Genomic DNA, 12,595 nt, shown 5'->3' with positions numbered 1-12,595 from the left:
TGCACTTTTCACAAATTCTTTGTTACTAAAAAGTATTTTGGATTTCTGTTGCTATAAGGCGCTAGGTTCCCCCTGGTTTGGACATGACTGAACTTGCAACAAAATTTTATGTGTATTGACTTATGCAGTGCAAGAGGTAGTTTCACAGGGGTTTGATGTCGGGTGTTGCAATAATTGAGCTCTACTTTTGCCTCACCATTCCGCTGATAAAATCTGCAAAATGTTGCTGTGAAATGAAGAATGAGGCAAATATTTAACATTATCGACATTCTTAAAACTAAAAGGCTTAAAGTTAACACTACTAATATAATTGTCCAGTGTCTCTCTTTTGCAAAACTTCTCTGGAATGTTTTGGTTTCCAGAAATATCCCTGTTTTTCAGTACTGACTAACTGCATAGCGCAAATCTACTTATCTATATAATAAGCAAGAAAGTCTGTCTGTTTGTCCTTTATGCACGGCCAGAGTTTTGGACCTAGCTCTACCAAATTTGGCATGGTGGTGTAGTTTGACCTGGATTGGGTTTTTTCCTCAGGTTTGAACTTCGTCAAGGCCACACACTGTCACACAATCCCTAAAAATGTGGACACTCTTGAATTACACAGGTTCTTGGGGCTGGCTCAAGTGGAAATTGGAAGTCTGCCAAAATCCTGTGTGAAAGCTACACAAGTATCCTTTTAACTAGAGATGAGCAGGACTCTCTGAGAACCAAACCCACCCGAACATTGCAGATACGAACCGGATCCGAGTCAGGCTCAGGTCTTCCCGCCTTACTCATGTTCCGAAAACTGCAAAATGTCATCAATTCCACGTCGGATTCTCGCGGGTTTTGGATTGCATATAAGTCCCTCCCTGCGGTGATCGGCGCCATTTGCTTCACTCCGGCTGTGCTGTACTCTGCTATGTGGTTGAGTAGAGGGCTGTGCTGAGTCCATCCAGGGGCTGTGCTATCCAGGGGCTGTGCTGTCCATCCAGGGGATGTGCTGTCTGTCCAGGGGCTGTGCTTGTCCATCCAAGGACTGTGTGCTTAGTCCATTCAGGGGCTGTGCTGTCTATCCAGGGGCCATGCTGTCCATCCAGGGGCTGTGCTGAGTCCATCCAGGGGCTGTGCTGTGCTCCATTCATGCACTCCAGTGGCTGCTCCTGTGCTCAGTGCTATGCTGTGTCTATCCACTCCTGTGTTGCCAACACACCTGTCCAGTGTCCACCTACTCCAGTGCTGCCGACGCTCCTGTCCGGTGTCCATCCGCTCCAGTGTTGTCGATGCACCTGTCCAGTGTCCATCCACTCCAGTGTTGCAACTCACCTGTTAGGTGTCAATCCGCTCCAGTACTGCTGACGCACTTGACCAGTGTTCATCTGCTCCAGTGGTAAAAAAAAATAAAATAAAAGCACTTAAAAAAAATTATTATTATTTTTTTAATGTACCCCAGTTTATCCATACAAGTACTGTGATGCTGCAGACCGTACCCCAGTGTATCGATACAAGTACTGTGATGCTGCAGGCCATACCCCAGTGTATCCATACAAGTACTGTGACGCTGCAGACCATACCCCAGTGTGTATCCTAACTAAAGATGTGCGCCAACCCTCGTGTTTTGGTTTTGGATCTGGATCTCCCCTGGTTTGGGATCTGGATTGGTTTTGCCAAAACCTCACCTCCGTGTTTTGTTTCTCGGTTTTGGTTTTGGATCTGGATTTTTTCTGGCTGAGAGATCGAGGAGTCATCGGGCAACAGCTCCGCCCCCACCACAGTGCACTGCTGAGCTTCTCCAAGCTCTGGCAGCAGCCAGTGGAAAGTAAGTGCCCTGTTAGTTAAAGTAATATAATATATATGCAGCATGCGGCTGAAGTTAATGTCTGCTTGCCGGGTGGCAGATGCACCCTGCCCCCACCCCCACAGACTTGCTGCTGCAGTTATCTGCAGGGGCCCCGTACATGCCTGCACCCTGCTGATCCCTGCAGCAGCAGTGCAGGTAGCTGAACACTCCGGGGCCCCCTAGGATCTTGGGGCCTGGTACAGTTGTACCACTGGGCCCTCCCTGTTGCCGGGCCTGTCCCCATGCTGTGCACAACTTCACAAATGATCTGGTGTGATGTAGCTCGAATGACATGGCTGTCCTCAAAAGATGAACTTCAAACATGCACTGACTGTTCAAAGTTTGTGGGCATTGAATATGTTAAAATAAACTAGAGATCTGCGCCGACCCTAGTGTTTTGGTTTTGGATCTGGATCTCCCCTGGTTTTGAATCTGAATTTAGTTTTGGATTTTTTTCCTTGGTGTCTTGTTTTTCGGTTTTGGATTTGGATTTTTTCTTAAAATATCATAAAAACAGCTAAAATCACATAAAATTGGCCTGTTTTTGTTCCTACAGTATTATTAACCTCAATAACATTTATTTCCAGTCATTTCCAATCAATTTTGACCACCTCACAATGGGCTCTATTTAGTAACATTATTTTTACTAAAATAAAGTGAAAAAGGGTGTTTTCACACCCTTTTCACATTATTTTAGTTTCACCTGTAGTTACTACAGGGCAATTGGAGTAGAATTAGTAAAATTCTATTCCAACCCTTAGTATCACTTATTTTTAGTAAAGCAGATCGCATTTCCCATAATTGTAATGGGAAATGTGATCCGACCACAGTTACTAAAAATAAATTGTAAAAAAATACCGGGGGAAGCCCTGTGATAATAACGCCACCTGGAGGTGGCGTTATCCAGGGTCTCCCCCGGTTACCGGGCTCCCACTCTGCTCTAACGGGGAGAGCAGAGGCGGGAGGCGGTACCAGTAATCAGCTATGTGGTCTAAGCAGATGATCAGGTGATCAGGCCCCAGTGCAGTATGGGAGATCACCTGATCGGGAAGCCCGGAGAAGATCACCGGACGCCAGGAGGATGCAGGTAAGTGTAATGAAGGGAGGGGGGGTCGCGGGGGTCCGCGATCGCGGGGGGCGGGGCTTAGCGTCGGTGGGGGGGTAGTAGCGGTGGTTGATCGGCGCATGCGCGGGCTCTTAGTCGCGGTATTTTTTCCGAAAATACCGCGACTAGAGTGCGGATGGGATCCGCAGGGACAGAGCTTTATCGCAAGCTCTGTCCCTGCAAGGGATTTATAGTAAATCCCTGGGATACTGCCTGAATTCGCAATGCGAATTCACTGGGTAATATCACACTACAATCCGCATTCAATATGCGGATTGTAGTAAATAGAGCCCAATATAATTTTTTTTATCTAGTTAAGGCCAAAATGTTGCATCCAGCTAGCTGGCTGAGTAAGCTAAGCGACACAGTGGGCGGCACTAACATGTGGCAGTTCAGCTTTCAAGTTCCAACACGGATACAGTGTATTATACAGTGTGGGTTGGATACACCAGAAGTGCACTTACTGTGACGGCAGTGCGGGATGCTGGCGGTGTCCTCAATGCGCAAGTGCAAGTGGTGTCCTCAATGCGGAAATGCCGTCCGTGTTGGCAGAGTGGGGACCCTGGCAGTGTCCTGAGTGCATAGTGCCGGCAGTGTCGGCAGAGTGGGGGTGCTAGTGGTGTCCTCAGTGCAGGAGTGCGGACAGTGTCGGCTGTGCAGGAATGCCGTCAGTGTGGGGTCGCTGACAGAATCCTCAATACGTGGGGCAGTAGTGCGTGGGTGCTGGCAATGGCCCTCATTCAGAGCCGTACGCTCTGAGCAGAGCGCACGGTCTGAATGAGGGCCGCCCTCCATAATTCTGGAGCGTCCTCCTGGACGCTCGTATAGCTGTGGGTCACCACCCGCAGCCTATACGAGCGTGCAGTTTGATGGCCGCGATGGTCTTGACCATCGAAACTGCGAGCCGGAGCCTGCGGTTGAGGTTTTCAACCGCAAGGCCCGGAGTGATTTTGGCTCTATCAGAGCCAAAATCACTCCCACTGACATCACTAGTGATGTCAGTGGGCCGGCTTCTGACGGTAGGCGTTCCCTTGGGAACGCCCCCGGCAGGGAGGCACGCCCCCGGCATGCCCACCAAAGGGGGCGTGCTGTCAATCAACATCGACAGCACGCCCCCTTTGATCAGACACAATGAGCGAAGGAAAGTCCTTCGCTCGTCGCGTCTGGCGCATGCGCACGACGGAGCTCCCGCAGTGCACAACATCGACCCACTTGCGAGCGGACAGCCGCTCGCGAGTGGGTCTGAATCAGGGCCAATGTCCTTAGTGCAAGGTGCCGGTGGTGTAGGCAAAGCAGGGGTGCCGGCAGTGTCCTCAGTGCAGGGTGCCGGCGGTGTCCTCAGTGCATGTATGCTGACAGTGTCGGCAGTGCAGGGTGCCAGTGGTGTCCTCCATGTGAGAGTGCCAGCAGTGTGGGGGTCACTGACGGTGTCCTCAGAACGTGGGGCAGCAGTGCTGGGGTGCCGGCAGAGCGGGGGTGCCAGCGGTGTCCTCAGTGTGGGGGTCCTGATGGTGTCAGCAGTGCATGGCTGCTGGTGGTGTCCTCAATGCAGGGTGCCAGCAGTGTCGGCAGTGGGGGTGTTGGCAGTGGGGGATGCTGCCAATGGGCGTCGGCAGCAGGGGGTGCCGACGGTGTTGGCAGCGGGGGTGTCCCGGCAGTATCAGGCAGTGGGGTATGGGTGGGCAGCATATTCTCCTTCCTGTGCCCATATTCAGCTTAATGCTGATTGGCTGAGAGCCGTGACAGATGGCTCTCTCAGCCAATCAGAGTTAAGCCTGCTCAATACAAAACCTCACGACCCGACAGCGGGATCGCAAGGTTTTGCCTCGGGAGAGGGATCCGGGGCAGACAGGGAGATCCTCGAAATTTGGGTGGGTTCGGTTCTCTGTGAACTGGACCCGCTCTTCTCTAATCCTAACACACAAGTACTGTGACGCTGCAGGCCGTACCCTAGTGTATCCATACAAGTACTGTGACGCTGCAGGCTGTACCTCAGTGTATCAATACAACTACTGTGACGCTGCAGGCTGTACCCCAGTGTGTATCCCTAACACACAAGTACTGTGATGATGCAGGTAATACCCCTGTGTGTATCCCTAACACACAAGCACTGTGACGCTGTAGGCCATACCCAGTGTATTCATACAAGTACTGTGATGCTGCAGACAGTACCCCAGTGTGTATCCCTAACACACACGTACTGCGATGCTGCAGGCTGTACCCCAGTGTAACACACACGTAGTGCGATGCTGCAGGCTGTACCCCAGTGTATCCATATAAGTACTGTGACACTGCAGACTGTACCCCAGTGTATCCATATAAGAACTGTGCACTGTTTGGGGCATTGCTGACTGTTTTCTTGCGTAGACGACAAATATTTTTAAAGTTTATTGAACTGCCATCCTGTCTGCCACTGCAGTGCCACTCTTGTTTTCTAGATGTGCCATTTTGGAAGTTGCACTGCCACAGCCGCTGAAATCTTCTACATGTGGTTGATGAATCCCAAAAATGTCCAGAAATTGTTATGACCACAGACAGCATCTCCTGCATGCCCCTTTCATTTTTCTTTTTTTTTAATCTGCACCATGAAGTTGATTGGGTGGGCAAAACATGGTAGATTTAAAAATTTACTTTTTTTTTTTTTTTTTTAAATCTCCCCCCACCCCTCCCATCCAAACCGGTTGCCGGAGAACTCTGGTGAATTGATAGGCTTGTATAAATAACGGTTCAGCTCAATAAACGTCTGACTCCTTTGTATGTAGGTGACTTTAAGCGGAATAACTGGATGAAGTAGATGGTGGGTGTCCTGCGAGAGACCAGAAATATGAGCAGCAGCACAGAGCATCTTCCTGCCAGGATGTGTGCAATAAAGTGCAAATACGTTTAATACAAAAATCATATGTGTATATTGGTCACAAACAAACATACGTACAGTACATACCAGGCATAAAGCAGGATGCACTCCACCCGTTGTTGACAAACAACCTGCAGCAGGACCTGCAAACAGCATGGATGCTGGGAGTTGTAGTTCAGAGCTACAGGCTGTTTTCCTTTGATGTAAACAGCAAGTCTTGGTCCATTATCCCCAACAATCTCCAAAAGTAGACATCTGTTTACAGTGTGTACTATTTAGCACCTCCATAAGCAAGGCCACTGCATTTCTATTAGATGTATAAAAAAATATTCGGCATATATGGGCTGAATCAATATTCAATCAGTATGTGGCACAAAATGGTGGCCCTCACTGTGTTTTAGCGACAGGTGCTCTGCAGATGTTGCTCAGGTGATCAGGTTTTAGGTGGTTGGTTCATATAGGATTGGAAACAAGTGGGCTACAGTGAGCCTGCTCCCATATATGCAACAAGCATCTCTGTGCGATGGTGCAGAAACTGCATAATATCTTCTGACAAACTCTCCACGCTCAAATAGCAAACCTTCTCCAGATCAAAGATGTATTTCAGGAACTGAAGAACATGATCCTACATTGATCCTCCCTCATAAATTTTCTGCAGAATCAAAAAATTTCAATAAGTTTACAAACTAATCAATCCTTCCTTCCTTTCCCTGCTTTCAACTACTCCATAAACATACTCCATCTCCTTTGGGCCTTTGACCTAGTTCTTGAATAATGAAAACATTCTTGGTTTCTCTATGGGTTTGTATAGTTTATTAAACTGCCATCCTGTCTGACACTGCAGTGCCACTCTATTTCCTAGATGTGCCATGTTGGAAGCTGAACTGCCACCTGTTTGTGCTGCCTAATGCTGTTGCTTGGTTTATTCAGCCAGCTAGCTCAGTGCAACCTTTCAGCCTAAACTGGATGAAAACAATATTGTGAGCTGTGAGGTGGTCAAAATTGACTGGAAATGAGTGGAAATTAATGTTATTGAGGTTAATAATACTGTAGGAACAAAAAAACAAACACATTTTGTGAACTTAGCCGTTTATATAAATTTCTTTAAAAAAAAATACAGATTCAAAACCAAAACTAGTGAGGGTGGTTTTACAAATCCAAAACCAAGATACGAAAGTTGACCCAGATCCAAAACCAAAACCACTTTTCTACTAAAATCTACTTTTAACCTCACAGTCTAAGCAAGTAGCACACTTTATATTTCATGCAAGTTCTTAAATCCAGAGTTAGTCCTTTATAAAGTGACCATATATATTAGACAGCCTTGTTTGTTTGCATACAAGGGCGTAACTAAAACTTTGTGAGCCACAAAGCAAAATCTTAAAAGGACCCCCTAGAGGTAAAAAAACACATACATTTGCCCCCACATAGAGCCTATTCATGTTACGCCACACAGAGCCCATTCAGGTTATGCCAAACAGGTGAGGTGTAAATATTTATGAATATGAAGGTATAACAATCTATCCATCACATTCTGTCATCTGTTTGTTCTTTAACCCAACTATGAGTTTATACTATCATTTTGCATTCACATAATGAGAATATTGATAATATGAAGATCTTTTTTTGTATTTATGTCTGTTTGTATGATTTTGGATAGTATATGGTTTAATATGTCTGCGCGATATGAATATGATAGCTAATGTATATGATTTAAGAATATATATCTGCGCGATATGAATATTAATAATGCAACATAATGATATCTATTAAAGAAAGAGAAGTATGGAGGAGAGCAAATTAAATTATATATACTGTATATATATTTTTTAGTTGTATTCAATACTCCCTTATGATATCCATACATACTTGCTGAATGTGTTTTTGCAATTCGGCAGCCATTAAGAAGCAGGAACTGCACTATTTTAATTAATCTCTCTATAGTCATAGATATTGACAATTACATGACAACAAGGATTACATTCTATTTTAATCCCATTGATGAGTGACACATGATTATGAACACTGATAATCTAATCACTATATTTTATTCTTTTAACCTTTCTTACCTCAGTGTAACCATGAGTACAAATTTTAATTTAACTTTGTTGCTAATTCATTCATGCTGTCATTCTGACAAGTCACCATAAAGTCCTGCCCCTCTACAGATACTGTTTGTGGGTTGGCAGATCCAACTGCCAATCTGACATGATAACCTGTCAGCTAACAGCCGGCGCTATTTAACTCCGGTCTGAATACAACAGCCTTGTGTTTCCTTGACAAAGCCCTGGCGAAACACGCATCAGTCAGCCTGCTGGGGGCTCCACAGTGCACACTCTGGACCCCCACACCATGGATACCACAACTGAAGGGAGACTAAGTGTCAGGTACTTCCTTCTACTTTTACTGCACTCTCATTATTGCCAGCCACCGGGACTCCCTGCGCTGCTGATTGGCAACAGGGACAACGGTGTGATTGGGCTTTAAAAGCAGAAGCAGCTTATCTATTTTCATTGTGCCAGTACTGGGGACTCTCATTTCCTGGCCTCTATTTATAAGACGGGAAACAGCAGATCCCAGGTACCGTATATACTCGAGTATAAGCCGACCCGAATATAAGCCGAGGTACCTACTTTTACCCCAAAAAACTGGGAAAACTTATTGACTCGAGTATAAGCCTAGTGTGGGAAATGGCAGCAGCTGGTAGTGCCCCCAGTGGTAATCCCCCCTTTCAGTGCCTCCAGTAGTAATCCCCCCTGGTAGTACCCCCAGTGGTAATCCCCCCTTTTAGTGACCCCTGTAGTAATCCCCCACTGGTAGTGCCCCCTGTAGTAATCCTCCCCTGGTACTTCCCCCAGTGGTAATCCCTTTTAGTGCCCCCTGTAGTAATCGCCCCCTGGTAGTGCCCCCTCTAGTAATCCCCCCCTGGTAGTTCCCCCAGTGGTAATCCCCCCTTTTAGTGCGCCCTGTAGTAATCGCCCCCTGATAATGCCCCCTGTAGTAATCGCCCCCTGGTAGTGCCCCCTGTAGTAATCGCCCCCTGTAGTCCCCCCCCCCTAGTAGAGAGAGACATGATAAGAATAAAAAAAAAATAAACACTTACCTGAAACTCCCGCTCCTGGTCCCGCCGCTGTCCGCTCCTCCGGCCGCTTTGCATGGGAGAGACGTCTTCATGACGACGTGTCTCCCATCACCCACTGCGGGAGCCGGAAGATGGCTCCCGCAGTGGGAGCAGTAGCAGCCGCTGAGAGTCTGACAGACTCTCAGCGGCTGCTAATTACAGCAAACACACAGCTGCCGGCTCCGGCGGCTGTGTGTTTGGCAGTGTGTAGCGCTGACCGAACTCCGTCCGGTCAGCGCTACACTTCACTCGAGTATAAGCCGAGGGGGTACTTTTTCAGCACATTTTTTGTGCTGAAAAACTCGGCTTATACTCGAGTATATACGGTATATAAGTACACAACTCTTTTACTTATATCTTTCACATCTTAAAAACATTCCTTACTACATTTATTTTCCCAGGTAGATTTGAGGGACGTCTCTATTACCGATATTGATTATATTAAAGTGGTCATCCGTGGTGTTTAGCATTTTAATTGTGTGCATTTTTCACTTCCATACCATCTATAATTTGTTATTATTTTGCCTCTTTTTACACTTCAGAGTGCTGATTTTTGGTAATATATGTCTTTTACAATATTTTTGCTACCGTATATAGGAAGACTCACTGCCTATTCCTTTATTGAGATTTATGCAAGCAATGAATTTTCCTATATGCAATTTTGAACACCTGTGTTACTAAGCCTTATACACAGGATATAACTGTGATTGCCTACTATATCAAGTATTGTATATATCATTATTGAATATTTTGTCTTTTGGGTTTGGAGAATATTTCTATTAATCTAATATAGAAACTGTATAATCATCTCCCATGGGCATTGAAAATATGTACAACGATAACTGCAGGAATATATCAGTGTTTGTTTTGTTTTGTTTAACAATTAACCTGATAGGTGATCCTAGCCATTTTTTCTTCTTTTATTTTAATGAATATAAATAAATTTTAAGTTTTATAGCCTGCCAATCTTCATTATAATAGGGGTGTGCCTTTTATATGGAGTCTTTCTTTTCTCTATTTAATTTTTTGATACATACAGTTTACTCCCAGGGTGTACCTTCTGCTTACATCTTTTGTATACTGATCCTTTTCACCCATTATATATTCCTGTGCAATCAATTATTTTCCCACCTCCCCAAACGCTTACTTATATATATGCCACACAGTAGTAATGACCCTCACACTAAACAATAATTCCCTTTACACATTATACCACACAGTAATGCCCTTTACAGATTATCCCACATAGTAATGCCCCATATAACACATTATTCCACACAATAGTAGTGTCCCATACACATTATGCCATATAGTAATGTCCTTTATAACATTATGCCATACAGTAATGCCCCTTACACATTATGCCCCCCCAGCAACTCACCTTCCATTATCCCTCCAGCAGTCTCTCGCCTCCCCCTGTGTGCCATCAGCAACCAGCAGGTGTGGATTTGGTGACTGAACCGGCCCACCTTGTGGGCGTCACTGGGGGCAGGGGGAGCGGTGGGCCACAGAGGCAGCTCGGGCACCATAGTAGCCGTACCCCACTGATCATGGATGTAATATCAGGTATAAATGTCACCGGAATTTCTCAATTATGATTTCATAAACAAGTTAAGGCTAGATGTAGTAGAAGCCCACAATTAAATCGCTTTTGCCAACATCTTTTTTATTTGAAGTTTGTAGTTGTATTGTTTTGCATGGGGCCTCTGTCATGGGAGTGGCCCACGTGACTAGCATCGCTATACAGACTGGTGGCAGCAGTGCCTTCACCCACCACTCACAACAATGTCACTGTGTGCCCTGTGCACAGACTGCTATGTACCGTATCCTATTCAAGTGAACTCTGGCCCAAAGCACCTCTCCCCCCACCTCTTACCGGCTGCGTGCGTGGCACCACACCTATCTCTTGCATTGATGATGTCACTAAATTTTGTTCTTGCTATTGCTCAGCTTTATTTTGTCAGATGGAAATGAAACAAAGTCCAGGTTATTTCTAGGAGTCTGGATCTAAATTCACCCAATTTTAAAATTGAAAATTTAGCAGATATGCATATGTAATTTAGGTTTTTAAAAGATCAGATTCTAACTATTATCTTCTAGAAACTGCTAGATAATTGAAAAGTAGAATCTAATTGGTTGCTATGGGCAACAACTCCACTTCTAAAAATCCTCACTTTAGTAAATATACCCCTTAGTCAGGGGCGTAGAGAGCCGCACCGGGCCCAGGTGACGGGGGCATGGGCAAATCATGGGAGGTGTGGCCATGCCCCTTTGAGCTGAAGAAAAAAAAACACTTTTGCAGCGGCGCTGCTCGCTGGGGAGAGGAGTGCTGTGAGCCCCTCAGCCCGTCGCAAAGCCAGAGGGGGGCGCAATCAGTGTGATCGCTCCCCCCCACAGGAATAGGAGACTGCTGCGGCTGCTGAAGTCTCCCACTGCAGCCCAGCAGCGTGTGCTGGACTGCTGTGTGGGTGGGAGGAGTGAGGGAAGGAGGGGGAGAGCGGCGCTGGACCTGGGCCCCCGCCGGGCCCCTCTAGCAATTCTGGGCCCAGGTAAATATTACCCGCTGCCCCCCCCTCTCGGCGCCCCTTCCCCTAGTAGTGAATGGCTTCAGTCAAACAGATGACTAAGCATTGCTGTAATCAGAATGTCTTTGTAGACCTTAATAGTGGTTTCCCTTTTGATGCAGCCTTGCTCCAGGTGGGTCCTGGTCCTCTCCTAGACTCACCAAAGCCCTTCTCCTGTATCCCAAGGCTGGTTTCCTTTCAGTCCTCTGCCCACCTCTTCTGCCGGTTTGGGTATGGGAGACTGGCAGTCGGGATGCCGGCTGTCAAAAGACTGACAGCGGCATCCTGATGCTGAGAAACCTAACCCTCCCCCCTTAGTGCTTAACCCTAACCCCCCCACCCGGGTGGTGCCTAAACCTAACCTCCCTAGGCCGCAGCCTAACCCTAACCCCCCCATCCCGCACCCTAACCCCCCTATGGTGCCTAAACCTAACCCTCCCCTCCGCGGCTACAAGCTAACCCTGTCCGCTATACTTACGCTTGGGATGCTGGCTGCCGGGATTCCGGCGTCAGCATCTCATCTGATGTCAGGATTCCGGTGCCGGTGTTCTGGACGCGTGTCGGGATTCCTGCATCGGGATTTCGAACGCCAGCATCCAGTGCGGCGGTAAACTGACTACATCCCCATGCAAGGCCGGCAACAGAAATCATGGGGCCCTGTACACCCATTCTTTTAGGGGGTCCCCCATTCCAGGGTCCCTGGCAGAAACAGGCCGACCAGTTGGTCGAGTCTGCCCTCCCTGCACAGTGAAGAGAGATGGAATACGCATGTGATTTCTTCCTACTCCCCCAACCGCGGGACACTGTGACCCGCAGGCGGGATGGCAGGACAGTACCTGAGTAGCGGGACAGTTGGGAGGTATGCCTATATGTGGTTTTTCTGGGGAACCTCTGAGCCCCCACAGTTTCCCTCCATGCCCCACACTTACCTTGTTCTATGTATGCCTGCTGCAGTGTCTCTGCTTGTGTGTCTTTTCCTCAGCTCGCCATGCACCGGATTGTCTTGTCTCTCGGTGCTGTCATGACTCCGCCGGCTACGTCATTCTCGGAGGATTTAACCTAAGCAGCATGGGGGCTGGTATTAGCTCCTTTGCATAAGCATAATTATATCTATCTATCTATATATTTTTTT

Source organism: Taudactylus pleione, unplaced genomic scaffold (genome assembly GCF_031769625.1).
Source record: "Taudactylus pleione unplaced genomic scaffold, aTauple2 ptg000201l, whole genome shotgun sequence".
Taxonomy (NCBI): Eukaryota; Metazoa; Chordata; class Amphibia; order Anura; family Myobatrachidae; genus Taudactylus; species Taudactylus pleione.
Note: the sequence above shows the minus strand (reverse complement) of the source record.